The sequence below is a fragment of the Bufo gargarizans genome, chromosome 1, assembly GCF_014858855.1.
Source record: "Bufo gargarizans isolate SCDJY-AF-19 chromosome 1, ASM1485885v1, whole genome shotgun sequence".
Taxonomy (NCBI): domain Eukaryota; kingdom Metazoa; phylum Chordata; class Amphibia; order Anura; family Bufonidae; genus Bufo; species Bufo gargarizans.
Window position 1 is genome coordinate 245,588,121 of NC_058080.1, and position 16,795 is coordinate 245,604,915.

Below are 16,795 nucleotides of genomic sequence, written 5' to 3' on the forward strand. Positions count from 1 at the left end.
AGTAATCAAATTGTAGGTTGTGGGGCCTAGGGAAATAATTACTGTTTAATAGACCTACTGCTCAATAAGGGAGAGTAATATTGATAATATTGGGAGGACAGTTCAATATTTTTTGCGGATCATCCGTGACAGAAGACATGTCCCACAGTCTGTGGCTCTCCATAATTCATTTGCAGCACTTTTAGAGTGCAAGAGCAACATGGAGGATGGCTCAAGCACAGTGGGTGAGGAACAATCATGTCCCATGCCTAAAGTGTGCAAGACTGCAGCCAAAGACAAAAAGGAGAAGGTGAGGACTGATAGTAAGCAGCTGTTGGTGGCCAATTCCATCATAAGAGGTGTGAAGTTTGAGGAGAATGGTGTTGCGAGATGTCTCTCTGGTGCTACCGCTAGCAGGGATAGATGACGGATCCTTAATATTGTTAGGCAAGCAAAGCAGGAAAGGGAGGTGGATGTTATTGTCCATTTTGGGACAAATGATCTGTCTTGCAATGAGGTCTCAAAGGTGAAAGAAGCTTTTCACACACTTGGAAATGATATACAGGAGATTGCATCAACTGTTTCATTCTCTGCAGTTTTGCCTGTGCATAACATAAAGCATGACAGGAAGATGTGCATTAAAGAATTCAATGTATGGCTTGGTTAAAGGTGTCTGAACCAAGGGTTTGGCTTTGTGTCTCATGTTAGCTCTTGTTGGAATGGAAAAGAACTGTACAAGAAAGATGGTTTGCATCTTTCTCTCAAGGGAACAAATGTCCTCGGTGAACAGTTCCAAGTATTTGCTAAGGAGCATTTAAACTAGGAAAGGGGGGCAAAAGAGTGATAATCAGTCCAACTACCCCCCGGAACAATGTCAGAAGATGCCAGTAGCATAAAGGTTAAGAAATGACAAGCTCAGATTCTTGTCTACAAATGCTCGCAGTTTAGGGAATAAGATCAATGAACTTGAGGCTATAATGGCATCTGATAATATAGATGTAGTGGCTGTTACTGAGACGTGGTTCAATGGGAGTAATGAGAAATGTGAAAGATAGCATAAAATCTAATTTGATACAAGTTAGCGAGAACAATTTAGAGTCATCTAGACCACCTAGCCAAGTCAAAGAATTAGATGATCTACTAGTTGAGGAAATAGCTAAAATTACATTGAAGGGGAAAGTTATCATTATGGGAGACTTCAATCTTCCTTATATAAACTGGAAAACCAAAATAGCTAGTTCTGCCAGGAGTACAGATATTCTAAATTCCCAACTGGGATTATCTCCACAGCAAGTAGTTGAGGAGCCAACCTGGAAGGAGGACATTTTAGATTTAGTATTCACAATTGGGAATTTGGTATCTGATATTACTGTAGGGGAAAGCTTGGGATCTAGTGATCTCCAGTCAGTGTGGTTTACTATAAGTGCAGTGACTGAGTTACACCACACAAAAACTAAAGTTTTAGATTTTAGAAAAACTGACTATTCTAAAATTAGATTAGTGGTATATGAGTCCCTATCAGATTGGAACAGTTTCATTGGAGTCCAGGATAAATGGGACTACTTAAAAGTGGCACTATTAAAGGCAACAGAAAATTGCATTAGGCTTGTCAGTAAAAGCAACAAAAGAAAGAGACCACTGAGGTACTCAGCAGATGTGGCCTAAATCATTAAAAACAAAAAAATAGCATTTAGGAATTATAAAAACAAAACAAAACGAGGATGACAGGCAAAATTATAAGATTAGGCAGAGAGTGGCCAAACAATAAGCACAGGCAGAAGAGAAATTAGCTCAGTCAAGGAAAAAAGGCGATAAGGTATTCTTCAGATACATAAATGAAAAAAGGAAACTAAAACAAGGCATTACAAAATTAAAAACAAAAGAAAGAAGGTATATGGAAGAAGATAAAGAACTAGCTGACTGCCTCAATGAACACTTCTGTTCAGTTTTTACAAAGGAAAATTAAGGAAAAAGGACCTCAGTTAGGAAAGAAGATTAATGAATCTTTTGATGCATGTGTCTTTACAGAGGAAGAGGTTCTAAGTCAGCTGTCTAACATTAATACAAATAAGTCACAGGGGCCTGATGGGATACAACCAAAGCTATTAAAAGAGCTCAGCGGTGAACTAGCAAAACCATTAACAGATTAATTTAACCAATCACTGGCAACAGGAGTCGTCCCAGAAGATTGGAAATTAGCAAATGTTGTGCCCATTCACAAGAAAGGTAGTAGGGAGGAATCGGGGCAACTATAGGCCAGTAAGCCTGACATCAATAGTGGGGAAATTAATGGAAACCATACTTAAGGAGAGGATTGTGGAACATTTACAATCCCATGGATTGAAAGATGAAAAACAGCATAGGTTTACTCCAGGGAGATCATGTCAAACTAATCTTATTGATTTTTTTGATTGGGTGACTAAAATAATAGATGGCGGAGGTGCAGTAGACATTGCTTATCTAGACTTTAGTAAGGCTTTTGATACTGTCCCACATAGAAGGCTTATCAATAAATTGCAGTCTTTGGGCTTGGACTCCCATATTATTAAATGGATGAGGCAGTGGCTGAGGGACAGACAACAGAGGGTTGTGAATGGACTATATTCAGACCATGGTCTTGTTACCAGTGGGGTACCTCAGGGATCTGTTCTGGGACCCATATTGTTTAATATCTTTATCAGCGAAATTGCAGAAGGCCTCGATGGTAAGGTGTGTATTTTTGCTGATGACACAAATATTTGTAACAGGGTTGATGTTCCTGGAGGGATACACCAAAATGGAAAAGGATTTAGGAAAGCTAGAGGAATGGCCAAAAATCTGGCAACTAAAATTTCATGTTGATAAGTGCAAGATAACGCACCTGGGGCGTAAAAAACCAAGAGCAGAATAGAAAAATCAGCGATACAGTCCTAACCTCAGTATCTGAGGAAAGGGATTTAGGGGTCATTATTTCAGAAGACTTAAAGGTAGGCAGACAACGTCATAGAGCAGCAGGAAATGCTAGCAGAATGCTTGGGTGTATAGGGAGAGGCATTACCGGTAGAAAGAGGGAGGTGCTCATGCCGCTGTACAGAGCACTAGTGAGACCTCATTTGGAGTATTGTGCGCAGTACTGGAGACCATATCTCCAGAAGGAAATTGATACTTTGGAGAGAGTTCAGAGAAGAGCTACTAAACTGGTACATGGATTGCAGGATAAAACTTACCAGGAAAGGTTAAAGGACCTTAACATGTATAGCTTGGAAGAAAGACGAGACAGAGGGGATATGATAGAAACTTTTAAATACATAAAGGGAATCAACAAGGTAAAAGAGGAGAGAATATTTAAAAGAAGAAAAACTGCTACAAGAGGACATAGAAAATAACAGAAATAAGATAATAATGCACTTAGTAAAGTAGATGCAAGCATTATATATGGACAAAGTCCTCACTCTGATATGATAATATCTGAGACACTTAGCCAATATATTTTGATCAAAACACATCTGAGCCCGCCTACCAAGCGCCTACCAATATGGCCAGTGACATCCGCAGATTTGTATATCATACCGTGCAGGATGTTTTTATCCTGTTTTTTTCTGTGATTTTTTTTGTCTATGTAGTATTTGCTTGAGAGAGTGGCACCTTCAAGTGTGAATGCGCACCTATTTTATCTTGGGAGTAGCATTCCTCTGCACTTTTGCCCTTCCTATCCAATAAAGCGCCTTGATTAGGTGGTACATATAGGTGTGCGTGCTCCTCCTCTCATTGGTTACTTGATGCACATGGAGGTGACTAGAAGCAGCACACTATATGTGCCCCTGACTAAGCTTAAGGAGCGAAACCTGGGTCGGGCAAGAAAATAGACGCTGGGATTTTTAATGCGATTTTAAAGTGCATGTTTGTAAGTATGTACTAAATAAACTTTTTAAACTAGCTATCGGAGCTTCACTATGGTAGAAGCCACTTGTATCCACAGAAATGTTTAAATCAAAAGAAGTTGGGAATACTAGCAGACTCATCTGGTGTGTGCTGGAATTAAGTCCGTGGTTGAACTCTGTGCGCTGGCGTGTGAACGTGGACCTTCGCCGCGAAGAATCAAACAAGCCGCGGAGGATACCTTTGATACGCCTGCTGTGGGTGGAGTGCCGTGTAAGTACAATCTGCGCATTGCAGGGTAGCACAACCATACGGATTTACACTATTACAATTTTTACAAGTTGCAGGATATCCACAAATAGGACATCTGCAGACCTCTGTACCTTTCTAAAAGGAGGAGAAAAAAACTGTTTGTATACCGTCTATTTATGATACGCGCGGTCCGAACCCTATATGTAAATTGAAGCCCGATGGCTTAGGTAGGTTTAGCGTAGGACCCGCCTGACCTGAGACCACCTTGGCGCTTGGTAGGCGGGCTTAGATGTGTTTTGATCAAAATATATTGGCTAAGTGTCTCAGATATTATCATATCAGAGTGAGGACTTTGTCCATATATAATGCTTGCATCTACTTTACTAAGTGCAATATTATCTTATTTCTGTGATTTTCTTCAATAATATGGCCAGTGACATTCGCAGATTTGTATATCATACCATGCAGGATGTTTTTATCTTAGTTTTTTCTGTGATTTTTTTTTTTTTTACAAGAGGACATAGTTTTAAATTACAGGGGAAAAGGTTTAATAGTAATATCAGGAAGTATTACTTTACTGAGAGAGTAGTGGATACATGGAATAGCCTTCCTGCAGAAGTGGTAGCTCCAAATACAGTGAAGGAGTTTAAGCATGCATGGGATAGGCATAAGGCCATCCTTCATATAAGATAGGGCCAGGGGCTATTCATAGTATTCAGTATGTTGGGCAGACTAGATGGGCCAAATGGTTCTTATCTGCCGACACATTTTATGTTTCGATGTTGTTGGTCAACAGAATTGTGAATTGGTAAAACTACAAGAATACAAATGGCTTGTAAAATGCATCATAACATGTATCAGCAGAAAGCATGGAACAGCATGTATTATAACATTTGCATAATACTGAGCAAATGTCCAAAATGGCTGCCTATATATAGATTGCATGGCTAGCTAACAGAAACAACTCCCTGAGTAACACTACAACTACTTGAACAGCTCTGCATAACAAAATGTCTTATGCAGAGCTGTTCAAGTAGTTGTAGTGTTACTCAGGGAGTTGTTTATGTTAGCTAGCCATGCAATCTATGTATAGGCAGCCATTTTGGACATGTGCTCAGTGTTATGCAAATATAAATGCTGTTCTATGCTTTCTGCTGATACATGTTATGCCTTATACTTATAGAAGCCATTTGTATTATTTTAGTTTTACCAATTCACAATCCCGTTGACCAATAAACAAGTTATACTACAGAAAACAGTCCTCTTAGGCCTAATGCACACGACAGTATTTTTTAACGGTCCGCAAAACGGGGTTCTGTTGGTCCGTGATCCGTGACTTGTTGTTTTGGTGTCCGCCTGGCCGTGCGGAGCCAAACGGATCCATCCTGAATTACAATGCAAGTCAATGGGGACGGATCCATTTGACGTTGACACAATATGGTGCAATTGCAAATGGATCCGTCCCCATTGACTTTTAATGTAAAGTCAGGAGTCCCTTTTATACCATCGGATCGGAGTTTTCTCCAATCCGATGGTATATTTTAACTTGAAGCGTCCCCGTCACCATGGGAACGCCTCTATGTTAGAATATACCATCAGATTTGAGTTACATCGTGAAAACGCATATCCGACAGTATATTCTAACACAGAGGCGTTCCCATGGTGATGGGGACGCTTCTAGTTAGAATATACTACAAACTGTGTACATGACTGCCCCCTGCTGCCTGGCAGCACCCGATCTCTTACAGGGGGCTTTGATCAGCACAATTAACCCCTCAGGTGCCGCACCTGAAGGGGTTAATTTTGCGTATCATATACCCTTGTAAGAGATCAAGGGCTGCCAGGCAGCAGGGGGAAGACCCCCCTCCCTCCCCAGTTTGAATATCATTGGTGGCCAGTGTGCGGCCCCCCTCCCTCCCTCTATTGTATTTATAACATTGGTGGCACAGTGTGCGGCCCCCCGGCCCCCCTCCCTCCCTCTATTGTATTTATATCATTGGTGGCACAGTGTGCGGCCCCCCCCTCCCTCTATTGTATTTATATCATTGGTGGCACAGTGTGCGGCCCCCCGGCCCCCCCTCCCTCCCTCTATTGTATTTATAACATTGGTGGCCAGTGTGCGGCACCCCCGGCCCCCCCTTCCTCCCTCTATTGTATTTATAACATTGGTGGCCAGTGTGCGGCCCACCCTCCCTCCCTCTATTGTATTTATAACATTGGTGGCACAGTGTGCAGCCTCCCCTCTACCCCCCCCCCCCCGATCATTGGTGGCAGAGGAGTTCCGATTGGAGTCCCAGTTTAATCGCTGGGGCTCCGATCGGTAACCATGGCAACCAGGACGCTACTGCAGTCCTGGTTGCCATGGTTATTTAGCAATATTAGACGCATCATACTTACCTGCTGGCTGCTGCGCTGTCTGTGACCGGCCGGGAGCTCCTCCTACTGGTAAGTGACAGATCATTAAGCAATGCGCCGCACAGACCTGTCACTTACCAGTAGGAGGAGCTCCCGGCCGGTCACAGACAACGCAGCAGCCAGCAGGTAAGTATGATGCTTCTAATATTGCTAAGTAACCATGGCAACCAGGACTGCAGTAGCATCCTGGTTGCCATGGTTACCGATCGGAGCCCCAGTGAATAAACTGGGACTCCGATCAGAACTCCGCTGCCACCAATGATTGGGGGGGGGAGAGGGGAGGCCGCACACTGTGCCACCAATGTTATAAGTACAATAGAGGGAGGGAGGGGCTGCACACTGGCCACCAATAAAATTGAAACCGGGGAGGAAGGGGGGTCTGCCCCTTGCTGCCTAGCAGCCCCGGTTCTCTTACAGGGGGCTATGATACACACAATTAACCCCTTCAGGTGTGGCACCTGAGGGGTTAATTGTACGGATCACAGCCCCCGTAAGAGATCGGGTGCTGCCAGGCAGCAGGGGGCAGTCATGTACACAGTTTGCAGTATATTCTAACTAGAAGCGTCCCCATCACTATGGGAACGCCTCTGTGTTAGAATATACTGTCGGATCTGAGTTTTCACGAAGTGAAAGCTCAGCTCTGAAAAAGCTTTTATGCAGACGGATCTTCGGATCCGTCGGTATGAAAGTAACCTACGGACACGGATGCCAATCTTGTGTGCATCCGTGTTTTTTCACAGACCCTGTGACTTGAATGGGTCCGTGAACCGTTGTCCGTGAAAAAAATAGGACAGGTCATATTTTTGGGACGGACAGGATACATGGATCACGGAGGCGGATGACAAACGGTGCATTTTCCGAGTTTTCAACGGACCCATTGAAAGTCAATGGATCCACAGAAAATCACGGAAAACAGAACAACGGCCACGGGTGCAAACAACGGTCGTGTGCATGAGGCCTTATTTGGAAGACAGGAATAGTTTATGCTAAATGTCAGACTGCACACTGTGTGAACATGTATGAAGACAGAACAGTAAAACAGATGCTAGTCACCATCGATGGATCTGATTACAAGGAGCCGCCATCACACACGCGGTCCTGCGTATAAGATTGCAGCGGCTGCCATACAGTCACAAGAAGTGAGAGTGCAGGCCCCAGCAAGTGCAGCACGATCCAGACCACGCTGAAGTCCGTTTCTACCTAGACTAAGTCTGCATAGAGACATTAAGCAGCCAGCAGAAGGCACACAATGTCCGCTAGCCAGGCATCATCATACAGGACCAGGTCACAAGCAAGCTGCTCTAGCAACTCCTCAATAAAACAAAAGGCTGCTCTCGAATGTTATAGAAGCTGAGGATACAAAAGTAAGGTCTTCCTTTGCCACACATGGGATGCAACTAAGGCTACTTTCACACTAGCGTTCGATCGGATCCGTTCTGAACGGATCCGATCATAATAATGCAGACGGAGGCTCCGTTCAGAACGGATCCGTCTGCATTATATTGGCATATAAAAGCTAAGTGTGAAAATAGCCTCAGACGGATCCGTCCAGACTTTCAATGTAAAGTCAATGGGGGACGGATCCGCTTGAAGATTGAGCCATATGGTGTCATCTTCAAGCGGATCCGTTCCCATTGACTTACATTGTAAGTCTGGACGGATCCGCACGCCTCCGCACGGCCAGGCGGACAGCTGAACGCTGCAAGCAGCGTTCAGCTGTCCGCCTGGCCGTGCGGAGGCGAGCGGAGCGGAGGCGGAACGCCGCCAGACTGATGCAGTCTGAGCGGATCCGCATCCATTCAGACTGCATCAGGGCTGGACGGAAGCGTTCTGCTCCGCTCGTGAGCCCCTTCAAACGGAGCTCACGAGCGGACAGCAGAACGCTAGTGTGAAAGTAGCCTAAAGATAAGGCAAGAAGATCAAGAAACAGAAAGAGCATGCAAGCAAGCGTTGATGGAAAGGGAGAGAGTACGCCTGGAAGAAGAGAGAGTACGCCGTCAAGCGTTGATGGAAAGGGAGAGAGTACACCTGGAAGAAGAGAGAGTACGCCGTCAAGTATCAATGGAAAAGGAGAGAGTACTTCTGCAAGTGTTACTGGAAAAACTCGCTGAAGAGAAAGAAGCAGCAGCCACTTAGACTTAAAGGGACAACCTTCGCGTCAGAACGGTATTATACAGACTTCCCTAAGCCAGAAACCGCTAAAAGGTATGGTGATACACCACACTTATATCTATGCCCCTGTTACGCCAGAAATCAAACTTTTATAATATGCCAATTAGCCTCTAGGAGCAGGGGGAGCGTTACCCCTGCTCCTAGAAGCTCCGTTCTCCCACCTCTGGACGCGCCCCGCTGCACTTGATTGACAGGGCCAGGCAGCCTTGGTCTCCTCCTGCCGGCCCTGTCTGCCATGTATCTTGCGCCTGCGCCATCCCGTTTAGTATTCGGCGCAGGTGCAGTGAGTGACGTTCGATGAAGAAATGCCAAAAAAGCTACATTTATTAAACATTGATATATTTGTTTCATTATAATTTCTTAAATATTCAGCAATTTACACAGATTTCTTTATGATATATGAATTAATATTTAAATATTTATAATGTGATTACAAGAATAAATAAAGGTTGTGGCTGTATTATCCTTTGTAATCTGTTAGTTACCTTTGACCTCATTAGAATTTCAATTGATTGTTACTATTTATGCAGCAGGAATTTATCATGGTAAGATGAGTTGTAGAACACAGATATTATAGCCATCATGACATCTAAAATGCAATAAATTGTAAAGAACCAAACTGTTGACCCCTAATTCTAAATCGTAAGAGGATATCTGAAGTTGATGAATTTACAATACATGTATATGTACTACTTATACACAAAAGTAACCATTGTAATCTGACGTGAAACTGCTGTAGAGAAACTAAAGGCAGTATTTGCAAATAATATAATCTTTATATCATAACGTTTTGGGGTCAATTCCTTTCAGATAGCTGTTGAAGTCTAGTTGGCTCTGGCCACACATGCCAATGGGTGAGTTATGGTTATTATGTTATGTCCGTATATGCTTTTGATTACTGACTGGCTGTATTAATCCAAGTTTTGTTTTGGATTAGAGGTGGCATTTTTCCTGTCACCGATCTTTGTATCATGTAACTTTAATTTTTAAATCATGTGCTACAATAAAGACTATATTTATTATACTTTATGGGTATTTTGTTGGCTCGATTTTCTTTGTACATAGTTTATAGTTGGCTCTGAAGTTGTTTTTGCAGAAGCAAACTTGCCAGGCAATGTGCGTTTACAATGCATGTCATACTTGCACAATTGGGATCAGATGCGAGGAACAGAGCCATGAAAAAATATTTTCCACGTATCCACTTACTAAATGTAGAACAATCATTTTTTTTTTACTTTTTTTAGACTATTTTTTTGTACCTGTTTATTTGAATGATAATGTAAAAAGTTATCATGAAGAATCATTTTGCATCGATTCGAATGAATAGGATAAATTTGAAAATAAATGTGTAGCAAGCTGGCATTTTTTTTACAAATTTTAAAAAAATGATCTTGGTAACATAATGTCACCACTGCAGCCAATTACTGTTCTTGGAGGTAGAGGTTGAGGCTGATAATAGTGATTGGCTGCAGTGGTCACTGCTGTATTCCAGCATGTCACCACTGCTGTCCGTAAACTGACGGTGGGAGGAGAAGCGGACCATTGTCACAGGAAACAAAGCTGGATAAAGGAATATATCATTTATTTATTTATTGCTTTATGTGAAGTCCTTTTAGAGATTGTCCAATATTTTTAATCATCTCAGACAACCCCTTTCAGTATTAGTATATGATAGAATAAGAGCTCATATACTCACTATTCTTGATGATAAAAGCTCCACAAATGTTATGTTTGCACTGCTCTCCTCAGCCCTTACCTAGTGCTGTCAATAGTTTACCATTGTTGAAGCTGCTGACAGACCCTTTAAAGTACATCTTCATGGTATCTGCAGGGGATGTGTTGTAAGTAATGTCATGGCCTATACATAACATAAATACATAATATGAATAAATCATCCAACAGCATCAGGTAAATTAGGTACATACCAATCCATTGAAAGCTAAAACATTTAAACTTGTCCACAGATTTGTTGGACTGGACGTAGATCTACCCTAAAAAGATTTTCCAAAATTGGTTAAAATTTGCCCAAGGAGGAAATGGGATAAAACAAGATATGCTCACCTGCTAATTCCCCTTGTCATTCCAGTGTCATTGCTCTATTGCTTTGTTTACTTGGCTGCAGCAATGAAGCCACATCAACAACAGGTGACTGTTGCAGCCAACCAATGTCCTTAGCAGTGCTCTGCTAAGGCTGGTGATTGGCTGCAACTGTTGTACTGTAACTTTTATTATTTTCTCTCCCTTTTTCCCCTTGGGCAAACATTGCGCGATTCTGGAAAATCCTTTTAACCACTTAAGGACCACAGGTTTATACCCCCCTAGTGACCAGGCCCTTTTTTACAAATCGGCACTCCACAACTTTAGCGGTTTATTGCTCGGTCATGCAACTTACCACCCAAATGAATTTTACCTCCTTTTCTTCTCACTAATAGAGCTTTCATTTGGTGGTATTTCATTGCCGCTGACATTTTTACTTTTTTTGTTATTAATCGAAATTTAACGATTTTTTTGCAAAAAAATGACATTTTTCACTTTCAGCTGTAAAATTTTGCAAAAAAAAACGACATCCATATATACATTTTTCGCCAAATTTATTGTTCTACATGTCTTTGATAAAAAAAAAATGTTTGGGCAAAAAAAAAAATGGTTTGGGTAAAAGTTATAGCATTTACAAACTATGGTACAAAAATGTGAATTTCCGCTTTTTGAAACAGCTCTGACTTTCTGAGCACCTGTCATGATTCCTGAGGTTCTACAATGCCCAAACAGTAGAAAACCCCCACAAATGACCCCATTTCGGAAAGTAGACACCCTAAGGTATTCGCTGATGGGCATAGTGAGTTCATAGAACTTTTTATTTTTTGTCACAAGTTAGCGGAAAATTATGATGATTTTTTTATTTTATTTTTTTCTTACAAAGTCTCATATTCCACTAACTTGCGACAAAAAATAAAAAATTCTAAAAACTTGCCATGCCCCTCACGGAATACCTTGGGGTGTCTTCTTTCCAAAATGGGGTCACTTGTGGGGTAGTTATACTGCCCTGGCAATTTAGGGGCCCAAATGTGTGAGAAGAACTTTGCAATCAAAATGTGTAAAAAATGACCGGTGAAATCCAAAAGGTGCACTTTGGAATATGTGCCCCTTTGCCCACCTTGGCAGCAAAAAAGTGTGACACATCTGGTATTGCCGTACTCAGGAGAAGTTGGGGAATGTGTTTTGGGGTGTCATTTTACATATACCCATGCTGGGTGAGAAAAATATCTTGGTCAAATGCCAACTTTGTATAAAAAAATGGGAAAAGTTGTCTTTTGCCAAGATATTTCTCTCACCCAGCATGGGTATATGTAAAATGACACCCCAAAACACATTCCCCAACTTCTCCTGAGTACGGCGATACCAGATGTGTCACACTTTTTTGCTGCCAAGGTGGGCAAAGGGGCACATATTCCAAAGTGCACCTTTCAGATTTTGCAGGCCATTTTTTACACATTTTGATTGCAAGGTACTTCTCACACATTTGGGCCCCTAAATTGCCAGGGCAGTATAACTACGCCACAAGTGACCCCATTTTGGAAAGAAGACACCCCAAGGTATTCCGTGAGGGGCATGGCGAGTTCCTAGAATTTTTTATTTTTTGTCACAAGTTAGCGGAAAATGATGATTTTTTTTTTCTTCTCTTTTTTCCTTACAAAGTCTCATTTTCCACTAACTTGCGACAAAAAATAAAAAATTCTAGGAACTCGCCATGCCCCTCACGGAATACCTTAGGGTGTCTTCTTTCCAAAATGGGGTCACTTGTGGCGTAGTTATACTGCCCTGGCAATTTAGGGGCCCAAATGTGTGAGAAGTACTTTGCAATCAAAATCTGTAAAAAAATGACCGGTGAAATCCGAAAGGTGCACTTTGGAATATGTGCCCCTTTGCCCACCTTGGCATCAAAAAAGTGTCACACATCTGGTATCGCCGTACTCAGGATAAGTTGGGGAATGTGTTTTGGGGTGTCATTTTACATATACCCATGCTGGGTGAGAGAAATATCTTGGCAAAAGACAACTTTTCCCATTTTTTTATACAAAGTTGGCATTTGACCAAGATATTTTTCTCACCCAGCATGGGTATATGTAAAATGACACCCCAAAACACATTCCCCAACTTCTCCTGAGTACGGCGATACCAGATGTGTCACACTTTTTTGCTGCCAAGGTGGGCAAAGGGGCACATATTCCAAAGTGCACCTTTCGGATTTTGCAGGGCATTTTTTACACATTTTGATTGCAAAGTTCTTCTCACACATTTGGGCCCCTAAATTGCCAGGGCAGTATAACTACGCCACAAGTGACCCCATTTTGGAAAGAAGACACCCCAAGGTATTCCGTGAGGGGCATGGCGAGTTCCTAGAATTTTTTATTTTTTGTCGCAAGTTAGTGGAATATGAGACTTTGTAAGGAAAAAAGAAAAAAAAAGAAAAATCATCATTTTCCGCTAACTTGTGACAAAAAATAAAACATTCTAGGAACTCGCCATGCCCCTCACGGAATACCTTGGGGTGTCTTCTTTCCAAAATGGGGTCACTTGTGGCGTAGTTATACTGCCCTGGCAATTTAGGGGCCCAAATGTGTAAGAAGTACCTTGCAATCAAAATGTGTAAAAAATGGCCGGTGAAATCCGAAAGGTGCACTTTGGAATATGTGCCCCTTTGCCCACCTTGGCTGCAAAAAAGTGTGACACATCTGGTATCGCCGTACTCAGGAGAAGTTGGGGAATGTGTTTTGGGGTGTCATTTTACATATACCCATACTGGGTGAGAGAAATATCTTGGCAAAAGACAACTTTTCCCATTTTTTTATACAAAGTTGGCATTTGACCAAGATATTATCTCACCCAGCATGGGTATATGTAAAATGACACCCCAAAACACATTGCCCAACTTCTCCTGAGTACGGCGATACCACATGTGTGACACTTTTTTGCAGCCTAGATGCGCAAAGGGGCCCAAATTCCTTTTAGGAGGGCATTTTTAGACATTTGGATCCCAGACTTCTTCTCACACTTTCGGGCCCCTAAAAAGCCAGGGCATTATAAATACCCCACATGTGACCCCACTTTGGAAAGAAGACACCCCAAGGTATTCAATGAGGGGCATGGCGAGTTCCTAGAATTTTTTATTTTTTTGCATAAGTTAGCGGATATTGATTTTTTTTTTGTTTTTTTCTCACAAAGTCTCACTTTCCGCTAACTTAGGACAAAAATTTCAATCTTTCATGGACTCAATACGCCCCTCACGGAATACCTTGGGGTGTCTTCTTTCCGAAATGGGGTCACATGTGGGGTATTTATACTGCCCTGGCTTTTTAGGGGCCCTAAAGCGTGAGAAGAAGTCTGGAATATAAATGTCTAAAAATGTTTACGCATTTGGATTCCGTGAGGGGTATGGCGCGTCCATGTGAGATTTAATTTTTTGACACAAGTTAGTGGAATATGAGACTTTGTAAGAAAAAACAAAAACAAAAACAAACAAAAAATTTCCGCTAACTTGTGCCAAAAAAAATGTCTGAATGGAGCCTTACCAGGGGGGGTGATCAATGACAGGGGGGTGATCAATGACAGGGGGGTGATCACCCATATAGACTCCCTGATCACCCCCCTGTCATTGATCACCCCCCCCTGTAAGGCTCCATTCAGACATCCGCATGATTTTTTACGGATCCATGGATACATGTATCGGATCCACAGAACGCATGCGGACGTCTGAATGGAGCCTTACAGGGGGGTTATCAATGACAGGGGGTGATCAGGGTAATCAGGGTGATCACCCCCCTGTCACTGATCACCCCCCCTGTAAGGCTCCATTCAGACATCCGCATGATTTTTTACGGATCCATGGATACATGTATCGGATCCACAGAACGCATGCGGACGTCTGAATGGAGCCTTACAGGGGGGTTATCAATGACAGGGGGGTGATCAGGGTAATCAGGGTGATCACCCCCCTGTCACTGATCACCCCCCCTGTAAGGCTCCATTCAGACATCCGCATGATTTTTTACGGATCCATGGATCGGATCCACAAAACGCATGCGGACGTCTGAATGGAGCCTTACAGGGGGGTTATCAATGACAGGGGGTGATCAGGGTAATCACCCCCCTGTCACTGATCACCCCCCCTGTAAGGCTCCATTCAGACATCCGCATGATTTTTTACGGATCCATGGATACATGGATCGGATCCACAAAACGCATGCGGACGTCTGAATGGAGCCTTACAGGGGGGTTATCAATGACAGGGGTAATCAGGGTGATCACCCCCCTGTCACTGATCACCCCCCCTGTAAGGCTCCATTCAGACATCCGCATGATTTTTTACGGATCCATGGATACATGGATCGGATCCACAAAACGCATGCGGACGTCTGAATGGAGCCTTACAGGGGGGTTATCAATGACAGGGGGTGATCAGGGTAATCAGGGTGATCACCCCCCTGTCACTGATCACCCCCCCTGTAAGGCTCCATTCAGACATCCGCATGATTTTTTACGGATCCATGGATACATGGATCGGATCCACAAAACGCATGCTGACGTCTGAATGGAGCCTTACAGGGGGGTTATCAATGACAGGGGGGTGATCAGGGAGTGTATATGGGTGATCACCCGCCTGTCATTGATCACCCCCTGTAAGGCTCCATTCAGACGTCCGCATGTATTTTGCGGATCCGATCCATGTATCCATGGATCCGTAAAAATCATGCGGACGTCTGAATGGAGCCTTACAGGGGGGTGATCAATGACAGGGGGTGATCAGGGAGTGTATATGGGTGATCACCCGCCTGTCATTGATCACCCCCCTGTAAGGCTCCATTCAGACGTCCGTATGATTTTTTACGGATCCATGGATACATGGATCGGATCCACAAAACGCATGCGGACGTCTGAATGGAGCCTTACAGGGGGGTTATCAATAACAGGGGGTGATCAGGGTGATCACCCCCCTGTCACTGATCACCCCCCCTGTAAGGCTCCATTCAGACATCCGCATGATTTTTTACGGATCCATGGATACATGGATCGGATCCACAAAACGCATGCGGACGTCTGAATGGAGCCTTACAGGGGGGTTATCAATGACAGGGGTGATCAGGGTAATCAGGGTGATCACCCCCCTGTCACTGATCACCCCCCCTGTAAGGCTCCATTCAGACATCCGCATGATTTTTTACGGATCCATGGATACATGGATCGGATCCACAAAACGCATGCTGACGTCTGAATGGAGCCTTACAGGGGGGTTATCAATGACAGGGGGGTGATCAGGGAGTGTATATGGGTGATCACCCGCCTGTCATTGATCACCCCCCTGTAAGGCTCCATTCAGACGTCCGTATGCTTTTTGCGGATCCGATCCATGTATCCGTGGATCCGTAAAAATCATACGGACGTCTGAACGGAGCCTGACAGGGGGGTGATCAATGACAGGGCGGTGATCAATGACAGGGGGGTGATCAGGGAGTTTATATGGGGTGATCATGGGTGATCAGGGGTTTATAAGGGGTTAATAAGTGACGGGGGGGTGTAGTGTAGTGTAGTGTGGTGTTTGGTGCGACTGTACTGACCTACCTGAGTCCTCTGGTGGTCAATCCTAACAAAAGGGACCACCAGAGGACCAGGTAGCAGGTATATTAGACGCTGTTATCAAAACAGCGTCTAATATACCTGTTAGGGGTTAAAAAATTCGGATCTCCAGCCTGCCAGCGAGCGATCGCCGCTGGCAGGCTGGAGATCCACTCGCTTACCTTCCGATCCTGTGAGCGCGCGCGCCTGTGTGCGCGCGTTCACAGGAAATCTCGGCTCACGCGAGATGACGCCAATCGGCGTTAGCGTAGCCTGGGAGCGCCGCGGAGATGACGCCTTTCGGCGTTAGCTTAGCGGTAAGTGGTTAAGTAAAATTCTGTTTTGGCAAAAGCTGGTGTTGGGGTTGCTTTCCTCGTTTGTGACTTCACTGTATCCTGGGGAGCCCACCCAGGTACACGGCTTATATATCATCATTTGATTTATCTATATTCTTACTGTTTATTCCCCTCTGATGAGGGAGAAACAAGTCAGGTAACGTTTTATGTAC